The 12784-nt window shown below is 33.1% G+C and overlaps 1 pseudogene; it reads left to right on the top strand.

Annotated features, from left to right (window-relative positions):
• The first annotated feature begins 8886 nt into the window (after positions 1 to 8886).
• Positions 8887 to 9894, top strand: LOC144254661 (GPN-loop GTPase 1 pseudogene; annotated as a pseudogene).
• The last annotated feature ends 2890 nt before the right edge of the window (positions 9895 to 12784 follow it).

The raw sequence follows: 12784 nt of genomic DNA, 5'->3' as shown, positions 1-12784 counted from the left end.
ACACACGTCCAAATAATACATGGGTCAGAGCGGAACTCTCAAGGGAAATTAAAAAAAAAAAAAACAGTACTTCAAATAAACTAAAAAGAAAAATATAGCATACAATAATCTGTGGCAGAGAGCTATAGGAATGCTGAAAGGAAAATTGATAGCATTAAAATCATGTATCAGAAAAAAAGAAAATAGAAAGTAATTTTTCATGTTCCCATTTTAATAGCCTAGAAAGAGAAGAACAAAATACTGACAACAGAAATATAGAAGAAATGATAAAATATGAGCAGAAATCAATGAAATTTATAAAAAATAGAGAAAATGAATGAAATAAAAATTATTTATTCAAACATGACCATAAAATTGGAGAACTTCTAATAAGACTGACAAAAGGAAAAACAGAGGAGATGAAAATTAACAGTATCAGGAATGAAATACTAGACATTGAAAAGATAACAAAAGAATAATAAAAGAACATAAATCTGACAACTTTTAAAATGGTTCAATTTCTGAGAAACTACAAACTACCAGAAAACCAATGATATGAAATAGATCACTTGAAGTACCTTATGCCTACTAAAGAAATGAATTTAAAATAACATTTTCCACAATAAGAAATCTATATAGGCCTATATGGTTTCCTTGATCAAGTTTATGAAATGTTTAAAGAAGGAACAATTATGCAGCTATTCTTCTGGAAAATAGATGAACATGTACTTCACCACTGATTTTATAAAATTTGTAATATACTCATATCAAAACCAGAGTACAAAACAAGAAAACTGCAGAAAAATATGAATCATGACAATAGAAGCAAAATTTATTAACAAAATATCAGCAAATGGAATTGAAATACTTAAAAGTCAATATAAATGATGACCTCCTGGAAAAAAATTCTAGGTTTTTAATGATCACCTAGACTTTATTGTTCCAAAGCTGGTTCAGTATTCAAAAGTTAATCAATGGAATTCAGAAATCAACAAGCCAAAGAAAAAATAATATGAGCATATCAATCATGCTGAGAAAATATTTAAGAAACTACATCATACATTTATTATAAGAACTTTATCATCTTTAAGAAAAAATGAGAATAGAATGGAAAATTTCTCAACTTCATGAAGAACATGTAGAAGAAAAAATAAAAGTTCAGTGAAATAAATAAATCGGAATGAAGAGAAGGAAGGGGGATAAGAGTAAGAAAAAGAGTTAAATGAATCTGACATAGCTCTCCTATGTACATATATTTACCACAGTGAATCCCACTATTCTGTATATCCACACAACGGGGGTCTTCAGTAGAATAAGATATATTCCATGCTTGTATAAATATATGAAAATGGACTCTAATGTCATGTGTAAGTAAAAAGAACCAATAATATTAACAACAACAACAAAAGCTGTGTTAAACTGGAGTGGTGGTACATGCCTGTAATTCCAATGATTTGGGAAGCTGAGGCAGGAGGATCACATGTTCCAGACCAGCCTAAGCAATTTAGTGAGACTAGTCCCTGAGCGCACATGCACACACACAAAAACACACACACTGTATGCTCTTCCCCATGAGATTAAGACAAGGATGTTTTGTCATATTCAGCGTAGCATTGAATGTTCTAGCCAGTACAATAATGAAGGAAAAAAAAAAAGAAAAATAAACTGATCAGCAGAAATAAAACTGTTTCTATTTGTAGTAAATTCCAAAGTTTCTTTAAGAGTAACATCTAAAACTAGAGGTTTCAGTAAAGTCACAGGATAAAATATAAACATACAAAAATAAATTATGTTGTATATACTTACAATAAGCTTATGGAATCCAATTTTAAGAAACACAATATAATATAAAATTGCTAAAAAAAAAGAATACTTTCCATAAGCCTAATGAAATATTTTAGGACTTTTATGTTAAAAACACAAAGCCAATGAAAGAAATCAAATTATATATAAATAGTATTCAGTGATCATGAAGACAAATGTAATAAAAAAATCAATATGAGAATTCTACCCAAATTAATATGTTTAATGCAATTTTTATAAAAACTTCAAAACACTTGATAAATATGCATGATATTATTCTAAAATTTATATGGAAAATGAAAAAAAAACTGGTAGAACTAAATGAGTTCAAAATAATAAAATGGAGGAATCTGTTTACTGAATTTCATTATTTATTGCATATCTGTTATTATTAAGACTCTGTGGTCGTGGTCAGGGAAAACACATATAAATCAATGAAACAGAATAGAATGAAAAATTCAAAAATATGCCCAAATGAATTTTTGACAAAGAATACAATTAAGGAAACAGTCTTTTTAATAAATGCTGCTGGGACAAATGGGCATCCATAAAAAAAAAAAAAAACAACTTCAACTCATATAAAATTAACTCAAAGTGTATCAGGAACTTAAATGTAAGATATGAAGTGTAAGTCCTTATAAAAGAACATTTTGAGGATCTAGGACTAGGACTATGAAAAACAATCTTAGGCTTGGCTTCAAAAGGAAAATCTACTAAAGAAAATTAAAACAGATAAATAGGAGTAGAGATATTATAGAATGGAAGAAAATATTTTCTAGCTACATATGGAAGTCTCAGTATTCTGAAAATATGTACTTTCAAAATGTCCACATAAAAAAGTAATCATTTAGAAAATGGGCACAAAGCGTGAAGTGGACATTTTACCAAACAGAATTTGTAACAGCAAATAAGAACAAGAAAATGTGTTTTGCATCATCAGCAACCAGAAGAAGGCAAATTAGAATCACAATGAGCTACCTCTAGGCACTTGTCTTGATGACTAAAATAAGAAATAGTAGTCTGACCCTAGAATGATAATTTTCTTTGCAGTCAGCTTCTGTTTCTACCCTCTTCTGGATTTGCCTTTGATTATACACAGATTTGTTTGGAGTCTTGTGCTTGAATTTCAGAATTATCATAGATGTTCTTATAGAGTGGTGAGTGATCAGCCATCATCTAGCAATAACTAGAGGTAGAAAGACAGTAGGTGTCACAATTTGGTGTTGAATGGGATGTAGAAAATCAGGTGATATGATGAGAGAATTGCTCCATTGTGCAGAGGATGGGCCATCTCTGGTATCTCCTGAGGACGGCATGGAAACCTGTGACAGTGCTTGCCTTCTTGGAATGACAAGAATAATTTGAAACTCGGCCTAGCAAATGTTCCTATAAGCATGGAAATATTTGCCACTGGAATATACTGAGGAAATTAAAGCATAGGTATAGTAATTGCCCTTCCTTTCTCTGGCATAACTCATGCTATTTTGTTGTTGTTGCTGTTGCATCATTGCTACCATCATCTCCACAATAGTCTCTTTTGGAGACCAGGAAACTTAAACACTATCATCACTGAAACAGTTTTCTTCTAGAAATTTCTCAAACCAAGAGAACAGGGGTAAAGGAAAGATCAGAGAGCCAGACATTTTGGAAAATGAGCCCTTACACACATAGATAGATACTATATATGAGTAGAAATTATTTGGAATGAAATATTTTGATTTCTATCAGATTGCTTCCCCTTGCTCCTCATTTGAAGTGGTGGGGACAGGGAGAGAAGGAGGGAAGGGGTGGGTGAGGGGGGGGGAGGGAAGGAGGAAGGGAGGGGGAGAGAGAGAGAGAGAGAGAGATTAATTTGAAGTTTCAGGTACAAATGGTCTTTGTACTTAACATAGCTCTATGCCATGCTTACCTCTGCAGCTGTCAATCAGTTGGCTTAGTTGACATTATCACACTGAATTTGTGATCTTATTTTTATCTGTAATGATCACCTGAAAATCTAAATCAGATTTTTCATGTTTATTGGTTTTCCACTTCGAATACCACTAACTTTGTGTTTATGCAGTGCTTTAATTCTTGTGGTTCTCATATAACACTTGAGTAGTGCAGAAAACATAGACATTTTTCACAAATGGAAATTGAGATGACTTTAACTGGTACCCCTTTACTCAATGCCCAAAGCTTGTTTTATTCTTCTCTGCTATTCCTGCTGCATGTTGTCTATGCTGGTTATTAGCTGTTGCTTTAAGGGCTGATCCTGCATAATTCTCATAACCCTGGGATGTAAATGTTAGATATTGCTGGTCCTCCTATGCTTTGGTAGAGATTAAAGTGGACAGAAGATACCTCTTGAAACACAGTTATTACAAAACAATTTTTATTCTCATATGGAGCTACAGTTTCATTTTCTAGTCTTCCTCATTAGGAGAAATTATGAGCTTGGGAGACAAAAAGACCCATGAATAATGAGTCAGACAAAACTGCCCAAGGGCTGACCTTATGCTGAAACTCTATTGGGCATAGTCATGAACACTTTGGAAATGTTAATTTACTGAGGCTCTGGAAGAGCAACCTTTCATACAGCTGTGAGCTCTGTGCTTGTTCTGTGTCTGGGGCCAGATGAAAATTTGGTTTGTGGTAGATTCGCCCAAGAGAAGGAGTAAGTATTTTGGCTTGAGTTTGTATCTTGGCTGTGTCATTTAATCACTCCAGGTTTGGTGAAGCTGTTGAGTCTTTTTGCCTGAATTTTCTTATCTGTAAAGGAAATTTACAGTAATATCTAGTACAGGGTTAAAAGCATTCAAGGAAATAATACATTTTAATTACGTAGAATAATACCAAGACATTAGAACATAGCAAAGCATTCAATAAGCACCAGTTATTTTATTACCAACCTTTGGTTTCTACTGACTGCTTACAAAATAATTTTTAAGCTCATTTGCTAAACTTTTGGTAGTATAAGGAGGACTTTTTTCCCAATTTTTTTGTGGAATAATTTAGTAATATTATTATATTGAAGTATTGCATTGCACAGTAAAAACCCAGAATTCTGATCACGATTTTGTGTAGAGAAGAGTGGATTTGAAGTCAGTCAAGATTATCTTGTCACATATTATCTATATGTTCTTGGCTATTTAAATTGCTTCTTTGAGTTTTTATCTTTTAAGATGGAGATAATAATACTCCATCTCTTCCCTTGTTATTTTAGTGCTCAGAGACCATATTCAAGAAATGGCTTTGTGTCATATTACTGTAAGAAGACTGTTTATTATGATTCATAGTTAGATAAAGCTGAATTGAAGGATGGTCATCTGGTGACAGAATCTACTTTGGATTCCAAAAAATGAGCTGTATTCCTGCCTATGAAATTTATGGCCTAGAGATTCTATTTCATAAATTCTGTGAGAGCCAAGATTTCTCTGCTGGCTCACCGAAATATACTGATTTCTTAAGTATAAAGTGAGGCCCAGTTACATTAAGACCAGGCCACCTAATAGTTGTCAACTATAAGATGAAGAGTAGACTCACTGAGAATGCTGTTTCTGTTTTTGCCTTGACTTGTTTACAGACCCTAACAGTCTGACTCTTATGAAATCTAGAACAAGTGACAGAAAAGAGCTGCCATTCTGTGGCAGCCTACTGCCTTCCTTCCTTCCTAGATTTTCATTAATGGGTAGTATGGAATAGAGTGGAGGATATTTATTCCATTTTGAGACTTGCCAGAAAGATAATTGCTTTATAATATTGTCATTTAAATAACCAGTCAGTCCATTAGCAGTTTCTTACTGAACATGAAAAAGATAGTGTTGGGATTTATCTGAGTCTTGAGAAGAGGAAAGTTTACAGGTTCATGGGAAGATCCCAGAATTGATTGACTTCAACAGGATTTGTTATTAAATAAATGGAGCCAGGTTAGGCTGGAGAAAAATCCAGATAATAGAAAATACACAGTCAAGGACCAGGAAGGGAAAGAGTATTTAATATGTGTAGGGGTCAGAATTAAGCCCAAGATAGGAGATTACAAAGGAACAGCCACAAAGTTTGAAGCTGGTGAAATAGTTGTGGACTGCATCATTAAAAAAAAAAAAAACATTATATATTGTGCAATATGTTTTAGATTTTATATTTAGGGTAGTGAGTGATTATGGAGAGGTTTTGAGAAGAAGAGTGACATGATTTTAAGATATCATTGTACGTATAAAATACTAGATTTAATGATATAATTTTTTAAATGACCAATTGTGTAGGGATCTGCCTGTTTTAGGGGATTGGCCTGGGAACATGGAAGAAGGAAACAGTAAGAGTTGCTAGAATTTCCATTTGGATAATAGAAAGCAGAGTGATGAGGAGAGAAAAATAGCATGCACAAAGGTTTAAGAAGAAGCAAAATCAGTTCAATGTTGCTGCCAAGGGATAGGTGCAATGTGAAAGAAGGATTTAAAGCAGGTGCATCTTTTTCTGGGCTTGACGTGAGACAACTAGCAGATCATCTGACAGATGAGGCAGGGACTCCTAACTATTGAAAGTAGTTTTTAATTGTAAAAGACTGAAAACGTGTGGGCTGATTGATTTCTCTTGTTCTTGATTGCTAAAATTCACAATTGGAAGTGAGGTTGAGAAATATGTTGTGATGATATATGGAGAAATTAAAGAAAAAAACTTTTGTTTTCCAGAGTTCCATCACAAAAGGAAGCAAAAGAAAAATCATCTAAGGAACAAAATTTTCATGAGCACAATTGTTGTGAAACAGAATAAATGTCAATTACTTCAACAAATTTGTTCTTAATGCTGTATAATCAACACATTTTCTGAAGTAAAAGAGTATTCTAAAAACTTTAATGAAAGTTGCACGTATTTCAATAAAGCTGCTGCTTAACTTGCACAAAAAACTCTTACAGGTTAGCACATTTTTTTTTTAAATAGCATGCTCAGTGAAATAGAGTGTAGAAACAAAGAAAATGCGGAAAGTGAAGAGTTAGACAAAACATTTCCCCATCACATTTGTAGAATAATACAAATACCCTCTATTTGTAGAATAATGGGTAGATCTTCAAGTTTACTCATTGACAATAGCATGTGTTTATTTGTATTTGTGTCTAAGTTTAGGGTTTTATTTTATTTTTTGCTTGCTTTTCTTGTTTTTCATTGTTTTTAATTGACATAATTGTACAAATATATAATTGTGTGATTGCAAAAGGTACAATTTAATGTTTTGATATATTTAAAGATTATATAATAATCAAAGCAGGGTTATTAGCATTACCATCATCTCAAACATTTAATGTTTCTTTGTGGCAAAACTTTCAAACCCCTATCTTCTACCTATTTTAGTTCTGGTGTTCTATTGCACAGTAAGGTGATTATAGTCATTAATAAAAGAACAATTTATTAGACGATAGATTTCTAGAGATTAAGGCTCTTGATTTTCTCATTATTTTTTCTTCCAAAACAGGTTAAAGTGATTTGTCCCTCATAGACTCTTGATAATTATATAATGATTTGAGTCTTTGAATCTACTTACTCTCCTTTCCTCTCTCTCTCTCTCTCTCTCTCTCTCTCTCTCTCTCTCTCTCTCTCTTTGTGCTGCTGGGGATTGAATCCAGGGTCTTGTGCATGCAGGGCAAGAACTCTACCAATTGAGCTATATCCCCAGCCTTGAATCTACTCTTGATGAATACTGAATTTAGTTATATACTTCAGGAAACGATAATCAATAGTTACAACATGATTCTGATTATTTTTTTAATTTACACATTTATTATGAAAAACGTTGTAATTTAGTTCTATTAACAACAGCAAAAGAAGAAGGTGGAACAGGGTAAGAATTAAGAAATGGCTACTTGGTTGAGTTTGTGCCAAATTAATTTTAATAAACTTTTAAACATTCAACATTTTAACTCCCTGTATAGGCAAAAAAATTAAATCAATTCATGCAATCCTAATGAAAATATGCAATTGATAGAAACAGAGTTTTTTTTGGGGGGGGGCGGGGGGAGTTTGTTTGCTTAGAATTAGAATTTAAAGATGACTTAATTCAAATGCATACGAAATATAATGTTCCAAACTGGCTTTATGAGATTTGCTTTAATATTAATTAGGTTGAAAGGCAAATTATTATTATTTAAGCTAACTTCAATATCCTCAATATATTATAAAGAACATTATTATAAATTACTGTACCATGCTGGGTGCTAACTCCTTAACATGAATTTACAAAAGGAGACCATGCCTTAAATAGGCTTCTGGTACGGTTTGGAACATAGATTAAAATCCTAATCACAGTAGCATAAAAATTTCTGTATAATTATGACAAACACAATGAATACAAAATTTCCAATAATATTTCAGCTTCTTTTGCATGTGTCCTTAATATTAATATGGCTTTTTAAAAAAATAAAACCTCAATGATATGTATGTCGTTTTGGCTTATATTGTTGCTAATGCTTGATGATGCTCAAAAGGCGATAAATAATATTAAAGTTGAATATCCAATGAAGATCAATGTGCAATGTGACAAGAGTAGGTAATGAAGTCCCAGAGATGAATAACATTTTAGCAGAGGAAAAGGAATTAAAACTCAGAGAAGATGGCCAGTGGATAAATGGAGTATTTAATTCTCAGATAAAATGTGTGATAATTACATAACGATGTTTTAAATAGGTTCGCATATGTAGGAATGCATGTATTTCTTATTGTCTGAATGTAATATCTATAATCAAGTCATTAAAATAACATTCTTATTTAATCATTTTCTTGATTTTTAAAGATGCTGCAGATATTTCAGTGAGGAAGATAATAGGTAAAATGTAATTCATTTATAAGTGCTAACTTAGTTTTTTTAAAGCAGACATAAAGTATAACATTAAAGAAATATTATTTTAATTTCCTACATTGCTTATTATTTAATTGATTATTTGCTTCATTCTTACAAATAAAGTGATTAACTAGTTTTCAAGAATTTGATCTAGATAAAAGTTGACCTTTGCTTTTAATATGAATAAAGTAAAACTAAAACTCACACTTCTTGATGGTGTGGTTGGTAGGTCTATGGTGGATGCAGCTGAGCCTCAGGATTTGGGGTCCCTTTGGTCCTCTGTGTTTCTATTGGCATTGGGTATGGCGGGATCCAGAAAAAACACCTTTATACAAAAGCTCACAGGACATCTGCATTGCCAAGGCTTTCAACCATATGTGATTAATTTGGACCCAGCCGTTCATGAAGTCCCCTTCCCTGCCAATACAAATATTCATGACACAGTGAAGTATAAAGAAGTCATGAAACAATGTGATCTTGGGTTCAGTGGTGACATAGCAACTTCTCTCAATCTCTTTGCTACCAGATTTTATAAAGAAATAAAATTTATTCAAAAGGCCCAGAATGCATCTTGCTTGATACATCTGGACAGATTGAAAAATTCACCTCCTCAGTTTCTGGGACAATCATCACTGAGGTCTTGGCATCCTCATTTCCAACAGTAGTCATTTATATAATGGACATCTTAAAATGTACTAACCCAGTGCCCCTTATCTCTAATGCACTCTATGCCTGTAGCACCTTGTATAAAACCAAACTGCCTTTCATTTTGGTCGTGAACAACACTGACATCATTGATCATAGCTTCACAGTGGAATGGATGCAGAATTTTGAGTCTTCCCAAGATGGCTTGAATCAAGAAACTACATATGTCAGTAAACAGACTTGCTAAATAGGCCAGGTGTTAGATGAATTTTACAGCTCACTCAGGGTGGTGAATTCTCTGCTATTGTGGGCTCTATGTAGAAGTCATCAGTGCTGAAAAAGAATGTGAAAGGGAGTATCATTCTTATTATAAAGATCTGAAGAAATCAATGTCCAGTGCACAGAGAGAACAGAATAAAGAACACTGGACTATCTTCAGAAAGAGATGGGCTCTGTAGTTTTGGACTCAAGGATTGCCAAAGACTGCATCCCCTGTGGTGAATCCCTCTCACTTGATTCTGACTTGAGGAACCTTGAATGAAGAGGATGAGAAGGTTGACAGTCATACTGATAACACTGATCACAGAGCTACAGAAGAAAATCAAAAAGAGCCAGCATTTCAGAATTTGATTCAAGCCTCAATGGCACAGTTCTGAAAGATAAACAAAAATTAGAAATTTTAGGAAATTTTACTTGTTTCTGAAAGTCCCAAATTCTGAATCTCCATGTGATGAAACTATTCTTATTTCTGATTCAGGGGTAGGATAATGAATATTTCTTTTTGGAATATCTGATTTTCTCTTTTGAGAGAAATCTCATGACTTTCATGAAATGAGATCTAGAGAAATTCTTGATATTGGCAGGTAGATGAAAATTATCGCTTGGTCTTTTCCCCTTATATTTGTGAAACGAAGGATACACCAACTGCTCTTGGAGGCTGATATTCCTTCAAGCCTGTAAGTTTAAGTTTCATCATTTGAACTCAAGTATTTTTGCTGGCAACCGAACACAGAAAACTTACCATCCTGGTAATCTCTTCAAATCTTTGTTATTAGGCTGGATCCAGAGCCTCTACTTCCTGAGCATTGTGCCCTGACAATATAACATGATTTTTTCCTTCTTTTAGTATAAAAGGAGAGGGGACACATGAGCTTGCCCAGGGAAGAAGTGGAATCTCCTTGGCAATCACTCATCACTGGTACAAAATGTGCCTAGGTAGCTTGTACTAGATTATAAGTTGTTGAAGAAAATAGGTAAAGCATCTGATTTCTGAATTAAAATCCTGTTTCAGATTACTTGGATAAAGAGTTTTAAATTTTAACTTTCTTCTAAGCCTCTCTGTCATGATTTCAAATTATAAAATTACATAATCACAAAAGGATTCACTTTCATTCAATAGAGGCTTAAAGTCACATATCTCAATCTGTCCTGTAAGGAGGTGATATTTACTAAAGTTTCCCATGTGTATATAACCAATACCAGGTATAGAGCCAGGCTTTGTATTGTATTTTGAAATGACTACAAATTACCGTTGGAGATTTATTCAAATGTCATGGATTTCAGTTAGGTGCACATTGCATGCATAGCAATCATTTTAAGGGTTTGCCTTGACTAGTGTGCAGTCCAACTCATTGCTTCTTAGAGCATAGTCTCTGGACCAGAAGCATCAGCATCAGTTGTAATATTTTTAAAGGCATATCTCAAAACCTACAAATTTGGAAGCTGTAGGAGTGGAGTTCATTGATTTTGGTACACACTGGCTGAGAAACAACTCAACAACTCAAAGAACCTATATTATAATTCCAGGCCAGGTAAATCAGGCACCAATCCTTATATGATTTCCTTTATAAAAGTATTCTATTTTTGACCACATTATGCCTATTCTTTATACTAAATTTTCAAAAAAATAGAAGTATTTTGTTTTTTCATTAATCATTAATTTCAATATTCTATTTCTAGTGGGAACCAATGGTCTAAAAATTTGACTGGTTCTTTAAGGGAAAATAATTTCAAAGCAAAATTTTAAAATTTTTCAATTTTTTTCTGCATTGCCTTTGATCACGTTTTCTTCCTTAAAAACAAAACTATCTCCTCTATGCTGTCAGCTCTATAAGGAAAAGGTTAAATTGTAATCATATTTGTATCCCTTGCATAGGACTTAGCATACACCAAGTGCTGATTGAATGTTTGCTGAATGAAAGAATGTAATAGTTAGATGGCACATCCTTCAAGCCTTTAGGCATATGGACTGTCTGATAGCCACTTTGTTAATAAACAAGGGGAAATGAAGTTAAGACTAGAACAGGAAGAATTTAGATAAGTATGCTAAAGATTTATAATTAGCAATAATTTATAAATTATTTAACAGTTAAATTATAGCCTCATTTTATTTGCAATCACATCTTTATTTTCTGCCTGGGACACTTAAAAGCACTCAATAATGAACTAATTAAAGCTCTGCTTTATTTTTGATTTCTTAAGGAGAGGTCTGAATTTCACATGACTTGTACTATGCATTAGACAACCAAACTTTATAGCATCCATGAGCCAATTATAAAGCACACATCTTCTAAGTACCCCTAATCACTACAATGTTACATCATTGATTAATAGAAGTTGAGACTCAAATGTCAAGCAGAGAAAATTCTGTGTTGGTTGAGTAACACCAGTAAAGTTGTTTGATTTTAATGTAAAGTTGAAAGGTGTGTATTATTCTTTTAAAAGCTGATCATTTATTGGCAGAAGCACAATGTGTAAGTGTGGAAAATTCTTTCAAATGAATGAACAACTGATAACCAAGAAGATAAAACAAAGGAAATAGCAAAGCCAGTCCTAGGAAAGGTCATAGTTATTTCATTCACTAAGGAGAAAAAGAAAGGAACAACTGGAAAAATACATGGTGAAAATACTTAAAAATGTGAGATAGCAGAAATATAAATATAAAGGCAAACATGATGAGGATATATGGAATAAATTTAGGGAAGAATAGGTGGGTGAGATAAGAGGGCTCTTTGAATAAACAAAAATGCAGTTTCACCACAAACATTGGACTTTATAAGAGACTTTACAGGCAAAAGCCACTTTAACAAAAATGACTGATAGATAAGCTTTGTTGTTTCCTATCAGGTGTTCATACTGGTTCCCAATGACTTGAAACAAAAATGAGTCAAGTTAAATAAAATACTGGCATCTGATATTGGCATATATTTCTTTGAGTCTATTCAAGTACAGCTTTGAAGTTTAATAAACATTGCAGTACTCAGTCTTCTGCAAGATAGGTCAAATTGGTGTGATTCTTCTCAAGTGGGTAAAAAACAATGACTGTAAAGAAGAAATGAAGTAATGTCTAGTTACACAGTAAGACAAAAGTCAGAGGCAGTTCTTTGATCTCTTATTGCAATTGTGCTCCCTCTGTGAAGGGGGGGAGGGTTGGTTGTTGTGGAAAATTATAAAAATTTGATACCAAATAAAATGTAAAACAATAATCTGCTTTTTGTACATTTGTGCATCCCTAGCCAAAGCTGACTTTGGGTTATACATCTTATT

Source organism: Urocitellus parryii, chromosome 4, assembly GCF_045843805.1.
Source record: "Urocitellus parryii isolate mUroPar1 chromosome 4, mUroPar1.hap1, whole genome shotgun sequence".
NCBI classification, from domain to species: domain Eukaryota; kingdom Metazoa; phylum Chordata; class Mammalia; order Rodentia; family Sciuridae; genus Urocitellus; species Urocitellus parryii.
This window is presented reverse-complemented; position numbering and strand designations above follow the sequence as displayed.